The sequence below is a fragment of the Chrysochloris asiatica genome, unplaced genomic scaffold, assembly GCF_000296735.1.
Source record: "Chrysochloris asiatica unplaced genomic scaffold, ChrAsi1.0 scaffold00009, whole genome shotgun sequence".
Classification (NCBI taxonomy): Eukaryota; Metazoa; Chordata; class Mammalia; order Afrosoricida; family Chrysochloridae; genus Chrysochloris; species Chrysochloris asiatica.
The window spans coordinates 23,298,308-23,308,402 of record NW_006408527.1 but is presented as its reverse complement, the minus strand read 5'-3'; the positions used below and the strand labels follow the sequence as shown (position 1 = coordinate 23,308,402).

The 10,095-nt window shown below is 44.3% G+C and overlaps 1 pseudogene; it reads right to left on the bottom strand.

Moving 5' to 3' along the window:
• Positions 1–2,791: 2,791 nt before the first annotated feature.
• Positions 2,792–3,253, bottom strand: LOC102837515 (annotated as a pseudogene).
• Between the last annotated feature and the right edge of the window lie 6,842 nt (positions 3,254–10,095).

Here is a 10,095-nt window from a genome sequence, read left to right as displayed (position 1 = left end):
CTTCAGCCTATAACTGATTAGAATACCTAAAAGGGATTCTACAACTTGCCTAGTGACATAGGCCTGATGCAAAGCCTTTACAGAGTATAGGACCTTAGGTGGAATCCTGAGTCCCACCCAGAGCCCATCCTCTGTCCATTATGAAGAGCAGGGGCATTATATATAGGGCAAGTTACATTTGGATGTACACTTAATCTATTTAACATCAGGATAGCATTTTTGGTAAAAGGAAACAAAAAATCAATAAACTTCCTCAAACATTAAAAAAAAAAAAGAAGTTATGGTGGTAATAGTAATATGATCATTTAAGGAAAATGACCAGTATTTTTTAGAAATACATTCTGAAATATTTAGGAATGAAATGTCACCACGTCTGGATTGTCTTTAAAATAATTCACTGAAGGAAAAATAAACTAAGGACATTTATTTTTGTTGTTAGGTGTCATTGACTTGATTCCAATTCATAACAACCCCATGGGGCAGAGTAGAATAGCCCCGAGGGATTTCTTGGCTATAATTTACAGAAGCAGATCAGCAGGTCTTCTTCTGCAGCACTGCTGGGGAGGTTCAAACTGCCAAACTCTCAGTTCGCAGTCAAGTCTTTAACTGTCTTGCTTTGTTAACAATGACTGGTATGGTGCTGTAGGATTAGCCTTGGGCTGCAGATCACAAGGTCAGCAGTTCAAACCCACCAGTTGCTCCTCAGAAACCCTACACAGGGTCACTATGAGTCAAAACCAACTGAACAGCACTTAACAACAAGAAGCCTAGGTTAACAGGTAAAACGGTAGTGATGGGGTGCCATCAAGTAGTTTCCAATTCATAGCAACCCTGTCTGTGTAGGGTTTCTGAGGCTGTAAATCTTTATGGGAGCAGAAGACCTCATTTATCTCCCTTGGAGTGAGCAGTCCAACTTGTTACACCTTCCCTACAAAACACACCTCTTTTTCTTCCTTTCTTATAATTTTTAGTATTTTAAGAGATGACAAGGATGTGAAGTACTAATTTGTTTCCATTTAACTCATGTGAAGGCCATAGTCCTCGGCTTGAACATGAAAAGGGCTTGGCTTTTGAAGTCTCATGTAGTGATAACACAGGAAACGGAATCTTTTGGACCATTAAAAGATACAATTATCACACCGTAGTTTTAAAAGTTTTTGAGGGGGGTTGGGTATAAAAAAGAAAAACCTTTCCTTATAAGACTAGGAATGTGGGGACAAATCTTTTTAAAAGTTTGTTATTGTTTATTAGTTGTTTACACTGTGCTAAACAGAATTTTGTTGTATGATTTGATTATCCTAACTACTGCCACCTTTGTTGTTAGGTGCTTCGAATCAGTTCCAACTCATAGAAACCCCATGTGCCACAGAATGAAACACTGCTTGCTTCTGCACCAGCCTCCTAATTGTTGTGTTTGAGAGCCGGTGTCAGTTCATCTCTTTGAGGTGTCAATTCTTTCTCTTTTTTGAATAATCCTCCACTTGGTTGTTGTTTGTTTTTTTTTTTTTATGGTAAAGTCTAAGGTCAATTTTTATTTCTAAAACAAAAAGTCAGTCAAACAATATAAAACACATTGAAAGGATATCACTGCAAAGGCCGTGAGTCCAAAGAGGGAGAGGGAAGGTCATCTTATTCCTGAGCTGGCTCGCTCCTAAGAGGTCAGAAGGCATGATGCCAAGTCCAGGCCAATGCCATCTAAAGCTGGGTCTTGCCAGTTCTGAGTCCACAAAGGACTGAGCTGTGTCATGGGGGTATGGGAGTGAGGGGCTGCTGCTCAGAAGAGCGGGAGCATGAGCTCCGTGGTGCATTTAGACGGAGCTCGGTGACAGATGCACGGGGGTCTCAAGTGGATGTTCTGGCTTTAGCTTCATCTTCAATGACCAGCTGATCTTCCAATAGGGCTGAGGTGAGGAGGGCTGACCTTGGGCCTGAGAAGCCTTTCTGGTCAGATCAGGGTCTTCCAGCTGTTGGGTCCACCCCTCATGCATCACAAACCTGTTACTGTGGGCTTCCCTCAACAAGCTAGTGCCAAAGCTGGGGATGGGGGTAGCAGGTGAACCACCACACAGGCAGTGGGGTTTGACCATTTAATCAACATTAGCACTATGTTTTACATAAGAGCTGGGCTTCCCTTTTTACAACTTTTTTCTTTTTTAAAAAAATAAGTGTGTGTTTGCTTGTTTTCAGATTTTTTTTTTTTTTAAGGATGCTATTTATATACTGTGGAGTCGGGAGAACAGGAACCAACTCCCATACCCAGCAGTGCAGCCTGAGAGAAGAGCCAACCCAAATGCAATGGTGTCTCTTCTCTTTTGCCAAGGAAACAGGTGTGGATCTGGGGAAGTAAACAGGTGGAAATTATGAACTGAAGGCAAGAAGAGTGGAATTTGTGAGGGCAGGGAAGAAGGTGAGCCACCACCATTTTTCTCTCCAACTTTGGAAAAATAAAACAAAAAAGCACAACCATAGGAGCTAATGACCATCAGGTAGAGATTCTGGATGCATTTGGAGAAGAAAGTAAACACCATTCTTGGAAAAAAGGGTTGAAGCAGTGATTTTTAAAACAAAGAAAGCAGAACTAGAACATCGTAGATTTTTAATCCTTTCTTTACAGGTTGCCTAGACCACTTTTGATTTAAAAAACTGTAGCAAGTTAGTAATGGCCACAAGCGGACACCAGGCGGTGGCACACATCAATTCTCCACAGAGTCCTGCTTTGCGGGGTGGCAGGGTGAATCTGAATGCACTGCTGGGGTCTCTGCTCACACTTGCTGGAATCATTCGCAGATTTTTAGTCCACAGGTCACTTTTTCCCATATTTCTTTGTAAACTCATCAGCGTTCTTACAAAATTTTTTAGTCTTTAGAGTACTCTTTAGCTAGGTCAGCCCGGAGCAGGTGTTCGGGCTGGGGGTCGTTGACCAGTGCTATGAGGGACTGGATGACTTGGTCAGTTTTGGTTGCTGGCTTCCAGTTTTCAGCACTAATTACCGAAAGGCAAACCTGACGCTTTTCATCAATGTTTGGGTGATGGATCTTTGTTTAAATGTGATCTTCGATGGTTTGAACGGGTACTCTGCTGGACAGCTGATTTCCATGCTGAAGGCCCCCTTATCATATGGAGGGCTTCCAGGAACAATTAGCCCTTGCCAAGTCAATAAATTAGCTTAATCAACCTGGATGTTACAAAAGTTTTTCATACCACATTTGGTGATTTCTCCAAGCTCCTTCATCAGCCTCCTGCTGGCCGCCATCTTGGATCTGATGCGGCTGCTGTCCCACCTCCACTTTGTTTTTGTTGTTAAATGCACTTGTATGCATCGGTTCTAATTCATAGCAACTTTGTACAGGGTCTCTTTCCTAGGTGCTGCTGGTGAGTTTGAACCGACAACCTTAAGGTTCAAACTGACTCTGTGGTCCAGTGCAGTAAGCTATAGTGCCACACCAGGACTCTGACCCTCAACCTTTACCAAGCATGATGTCCTTCTCCATGGATTGGTCCCTTCTGATAACATGACCAAAGTATGTGAGACAAAGTATCATTATCCTCTATTATAGTGAACATTCGGGCTGTACTTCTTGCAACAGATTTTTCATTTTTGGGCAGTCTGTGGTATTTTCAGTATTCCCCAATATCATGATTCAAAGGCACCAATTCTTCTTTGGTATTCCTTATCCAGTTTTTCAATATTCAGTTTCTGCATGCATCTAAGATGATTAAAAATACCATGGGGCACCTTAGTCACCTCAACATGACATCTTTGCTTTTAAAAAGAGTTCTTTTGCAACAGATTTTCCCAATGCAATACATTGCTAGATTTTTTGGCTGTTGCTTCCATGGACACTGATTGTTGATCCAAGTAAAATTAAATCCTCAACAACTTGAATATTTTCTGCATTTATCATAATGTTGCTTATTGGTCCAGTTAGGATTTTTGTTTTCTTTTATGATGAGGTGTAAGCCATAGAGAAGGCTGTATGTAGTCCTGGATCTTTACCAGTAAGTGCTTCAAGTTCTCTCCACTTGCTGTAAGCAATGTTACATCATCTGCTATGGTAGGTTATTCATGAGTCTTCCTCCAGTCCTTTTTCTTTCTTCTTAATATGGCCCAGCCTCTCTTTCGGCATACAGACTGAATAAGTATGGTGAAAGGATACAAGCCTGACACATATCTTAATTTATTTTAAACCATGCAGTTTTCCTTGTTCTGTTCATCAGCTCCCTCTTGGCATATGTACAGTTTGGTTATGTGCTGTGGAGTCGGTTCCGACTCATTGCAACCCGGTATAGGGTTTCCAATGCTGTAAATCATTATGGGAGCACAAAGCCTCATCTTTCTCCCGCGGTACGGCTGGTAGTTTCAAACTGCTGACCTTGAGGTTTGCAGCCCGACTCATAACAACAACACTACCAGAGCTCCTTCCAGGTTCCACACAAGCATAATTAAGTGTTCTGAATTGCATTCTTCTCAATGTTGTCTATAGCTTGTCATGATCCACACTGTCAAAAGCCTTTGCATAGACAATAAAACACAGGTAGACATCTTTCTAGTATTCTCTGCTTTCAGCCAAGATCCATCCGACATCAGCAATGCACATCCTCTTCTGAATCTGACTTGAATTTCTGGCAGTTTCCTGTCAATGTACTGCTGCAACCATTTTAAATTATCTTCAGTATGAGCAGCAATCTGTCTGACTCCAGAATACATATACTTCCTAAATTATGTACCTGAGCTGGTCAACATGTCCTGCCTGGAGGCCTTTGAGAAGAATAAATGTTATTGTCACGGATCCAGGCCTGGTCAGAGCATCTCAGCCACCTCAGGCCTGTCCTGCCAGTTGCTCCCTCCTGTCTTCAGTGTTCCTGATATGGAGTCTCCACAGGGGCCTGAGATCAGGTAGGGTCAGCTCCAAGGGGCCTGAAAATTCTCTACCACACATTCCACCACCAGGAAGAAAACAATGTGGGGACTAGGTTGACAAAATGAATTTACTGATTGCCTTCCAAGGTCGGTGATTCAAATTCACCAAGTGCTCCTTGGAAACCCTATAAAGTGTTGCTATGAGTGGGAACCAACTCGATGGCACTTAACAACAACATCTGACTTCTAGTGGGTACTGGGTGCTGTTCTACTTCCCCAGTGGAATGGGGGATGGGAAATGGGTGCCTGGACACAGATCCCTGTGTTATTTGATGCCGGGCAGAAATGTCTACCTACACTGTCTAGTCGGGAGAGTTAGCTTTTATCTTTGTAGTTGAATTGTTTAAACACAAATCACTATCTTTCTTTAAAGTTTCAGTTCGAATTCTATTGTGGTCTCCCAAGACAAAACCAGGATGGCCAGAGAGCCAAAGGTCTTTTAGGGCACGAAGGGTGGCCATCTAAGAGGTGAATGGAAGGTAAGTAAGACACTTGCAATGTTTTACCTTTTGGAGAGGAAGGATCCACTCCCTCCACAAACAGGACCCCTTAAAGAAAGGCAAAAGACTACACTAGATTCTGCGCTACTCCCCACTCTGCTCTACTTCATTTTCCCTCTCAGTGCGCTACCTTCCTCCTCCACACCCCAAGCAAAACAAAACGGAAAAACTCAACCTTAGCAGGCACGGAAGAGCGGTTTGCTAGTAACTGACGCCCTCTACTGGTCTCTGTGGGGCAAACACTCTATAACTGGTACAAGTAGGCGGAGGGGAGGAATGTCTTTAGGCAGCGGTCCTATGGCCCCTGAAATCTTTTGGATCTCATGTGATCAAGATAGAGGGCCAGAGCAAGAAGGAGGAAGAGAGAAGAGAGAAGGCGAGAAAGAAACAAAAGAGAAGAGAGAACTCGTGAAAGATGAAAGGAGGAGCCTAACATTCTGGAGACGACCTGGTTGCATTTAGAAACCAGAATTGTTGCCAAGAGGATGCTGAATGCGTCATGGGAAAGTGAGTTCCTTTCCCAGCTCATTTAACTCATGGGATCTGGCCACAGGGTGGGAGTTCTGCCTTTGCCATCCAAGTGTTCCAAGCAGTAATTTAGACCCTGTTTCTTGGATCCCAGTTTCCTGGGCTCCCTTACCCCTGCCCCAGTTTGGCCCCCTAAGTGTAGGCATCATGTATCGCCACTCACCTGCTTGCCGCCCATCCTGCACCCAGCCGAGAGGTTTCTGGTTGACAAGTGGCAGACGCAGACTAGGGCAGTGCCCCCTCCTGCACCTGCCCTGGCTGTGAGCTGCAGGATGCGGTCAGGAGAGGAAGTAGGGCCGTGGGCTCTAGTCATTCTGGGGTTTCCAGATAGCTCTTCACTGAGGGCACTGACAGGGCACAGTCTGGGCCACTGAGCATCATCTCTGCTCATCCGGTCCACCAAGCAAGGGGGAAAGAAAGGGAAAGTGGGGAGGGTGAGCTTTGTCCTCAGCCGAGCCTGAGAACTTCTGGATATGGCCCTTGCTAGGGCCAGGACAGAGCCCACCAGGTAGGAGAAGTCTGAGGTGAGCCCCTCTCTACAGTGTGCATGGGAGGAAGACATGCAGTTGTAGACTGGCCGCTGCCCAGCTACCAGGAAGCTTTCAGCTCAGCCTTCGAGGTCCTTCTCCACTCCCCATGACTTAAAATTCAGAAAGTTCTTCCCATACTTCTCTATCACTTCCCAGAAAAGACCACCTGCTGGAGGAGAACCTCTGCCCCTCAGTGGGCGGCAGGTTGGGAGGACAATTGGGAGGGAAAGGGTCTAGTGGCTTCTTCCCTCAAGTCCTCCTTCCAAGAGCTGTCAGACAGTTCCCACGGAGGACTCTGGCTTCTGTTCCAAGACCCCCTGCTTTTCAAACTCCGGCTCCTTAGAGGCTCCAGGCGCCCTGCCCCAACCAGCTCGTTTCTGTGCTCCTTTGAGAGGCTGTGAGATGTGGAGTAAGACATGAACTGCAGCTGGAGGGATTTGTCGTTGTTAAGCGCTGTTAAATCAGTTCCAGCCTTGTATAGGGTTTCTGAGAAGCAGCTGGTGGGTTTGAACTGCTGACCTTGTGGTTAGCAATTCAGTGCTTATCCTATGCCATGAGGGATGTTGTTGTGTTGTTAAGTGCTGTTGAGTCGGTTCTGATGCATACCGACCCTGTGTAGGGTTTCTGATGAACAGCTGGTGGACTTCAACCGCTGACCTTGAAGTTCAAACCAAACTTGCAGTCCAGTGCATTGTCTTGCAGCACCACACCAAGACTCCCCCATGATGTAGACACTTATCACTTATTTGACTTATCTGAATTAAGAAACAAAAGTATACAAATCAGATGATTTCCACATAAAAACTTGAATTTCCAGCTTTTGATTTGAAAACAGAAACTTCTTCTTGGGACATTTGTAGTGATTGTCTCCTTAAGGCAGCTCTTGAGTTTTCTAATTTGCCTGTTTTCATCCTGCCCCTTTGTGCCGGCCCTTTCTCCCTCCCTGTCCAACACTAATGCCAAGTATGAGTTGCTAGGTTGCAGAGCTTCAAACTGGTTCATTCCAATCTGATCCCCTGCTGAGAATTTGCATTTCCACCTCAGATGTACTGAATCAAAATCTACATTTTAACAAGATCCCGAAGTGATTCTCTGTTAAAATGTAGATTCTGAGTCAGTATGTCTGGTGTGGAAACACAAATTCCCAGCAAGTGGTTAAAGACCTATTGCAAACTAAGTATCATGTTGCTGGAATGCCCAGATTCTTTTACCTGGCATATTTTACTCCTTTTCTGTATCTCCCTGGTCCCTTTAGATATTTGAAGTTTTTCAGCCATAGGCTGCAGCATCAGAAAGATTTGTCTTTAAATTCCAGATCAGTCATTTATTAGTGGTGTGGCATTAAATAACTCATTTAGCTTCTCTAGGCCTCAGTTTCCTCATCTGTAAATGAAGTATTATTACAAATCTCAGCTTACAAAGTCAGGTTTGTGAGACATATGAATAACTTAATTTCCTTTAAATCAGCTTTATTTGTCATGGGTCCCAAGGATGCTGGGCTGGATTAAAAATTCTGTTTCCCCTTGCAGAATCCTGAAGATGTAGGGAAAGTCCAGAAAGCAGGGTGAGGGCTCACAACCTTCTTGTCCTGGGATCTCTTCTGTAGTCTAGGGCTTTCTGTTTCCTTGACATGTTTTGGCTGCAGGCATTTCTCAAAGCTGGAAACCTCAGGTCCAGGGTCTCAACAACCATCCCTAAAAAGCATTTGCCTCCTCCCTGCTGTAGAGTGATACTCAGGGTTCTTGCAGTTCAACACCACTATCAATCTGGTTGCTTCTCAGGTATCTTCTTTCTATTTCCTGGCCTTTGTAGACCATGCCTCTGCCCTTGCCCACTAAGACACCTGGCATCATCTCAGTAGGTTCTGGGTTAATGCCCTTAAGAAGCTTCTGCTACCTACTTAGAACAAGGGTATCAGTGAAGATGGGGCCAGGGAGATACAAGAAGTACTATTGTTGGTTGCTATGGAGTGTGGCTCATAGTGATCTCATATATGCAGACCTTTATGAAGCAGAAGACAGGTCTTGTGTTACACAGGGGCTTCATGAAAGAAAGAATACAAACAATATTTTAATCGATTATCCCATCTCACAAGTAATTACTTTGGAAGATGTTTTGCTCTCTATCTAATCCCAGAATGATTTCCTTGGTCCTTTTCTTAGTTTACAGTCTTCCTGAGTCATCTCACCCAGGCCCAGGGCTAGACCCCTGTGATGACTCTCCAGTCCTTTCCTCGACCATCAGTGCACATTAGAGCGCCTACCTGACTGCTCCCTGGATATTCTCATTCATGTCCTAAAGTGAACACAACTTAAAGTGACCTCCCAAACTAGAAGCCAGGAGTCCTCTGATCCTCCCTCTTCTTCACTGTCCTCTTTAATCCTTCAATTAGATAGAGCCAGGCCTGGTCTACCTCCTAAAGAGCTTTTGACTCATCCACCCCCACTCTTTTGTTCCATTGTCAAAACATCATTTTAGGACCTGACTCTCCTAACCTGGATGACTGCCTCCTCACTGATTACCCTGTCTCCAAACTCTCTTCACCCCCATCACCAGAATAACCTTCTAAAGGGGAATTTGCCCAGCTTATCTCTGTAATCAACATTCTTGAGTAGCTATGGTCCCATTTAAGCATACAACATTAAATCCTTAGCTAGCCAACAGGTTCTTCAGCCAACCTAACCTAACTCCTGGAGAGCCTTCATGCAAATTACAGAAAGGTTCTCTCTTTAGGTAGACTAAAGGAGGCTTAGCAACATAGTGGATTACTTGTTGGGCTACTAACCTCAAGGTTAGCAGTCCAAATCCACCAGTCACTCCTCAGGAGAAAGATTGCAGTTTACATCTGTAAAAATTGTGTTGCTTTTATTGTTAAGTGCTATGGAGCTCTGGTAGCGTAGTGATTACGAATCTGGCTGCGAAACTCAAGGTCAGTAGTTCGAAATTACCAACTGTTCCATGAGAGAAAGATGAGGCTTTCTGCTCCCGTAAAGATTTACAGCCTTGGAAACCCTGTACAGGGTTGTTATGAGTCGGAACCGACTCCACGACATAACCACCACCACCACCACTGACTCATAGCAACTCTATATAGGGTTTCTAAAAAGCACTGGTGGGTTTGATCCGCTGACCTTGCAGTTAACACTTCACTACTTATTCAGCAACCTTGGAAACCCTATGGAACAGTTCTACTCTGTCCTATAAAGAGCTCTGGTAGCATAGTAGTTATGAGTCAGGCTGCTAACCTCAAGGTCAGCAGTTCGAAACTACCAGCCGTTCCGCAGGAGAAAGATGAGGCTTTCTGCTCCCATTTACAGCTTTGGAAACCCTGTACAGGGTCGCTATGGGTCAGAACACCACCACCACTCTGTCCTAAAGGTCACTGTGAGTTGGAATTGACTACAGAGCAGTAGTGGGTTTCTAGATAGACAAAAGTCCCTGGGTGGCACAAACGGGTTGTGCTGTCTACTAATCTAAACGTTATCTGTTCAAATCTACTCAGTGGCAGCTCAGAAGAAAGACCTGATCTTTCTTAGAAAACCCTACAGAGTTGTTCTACTCGGTAACACATGTGGTCACTTGCTGGCAAATGGTTGCTTTGTTGTTTGCTTTATTC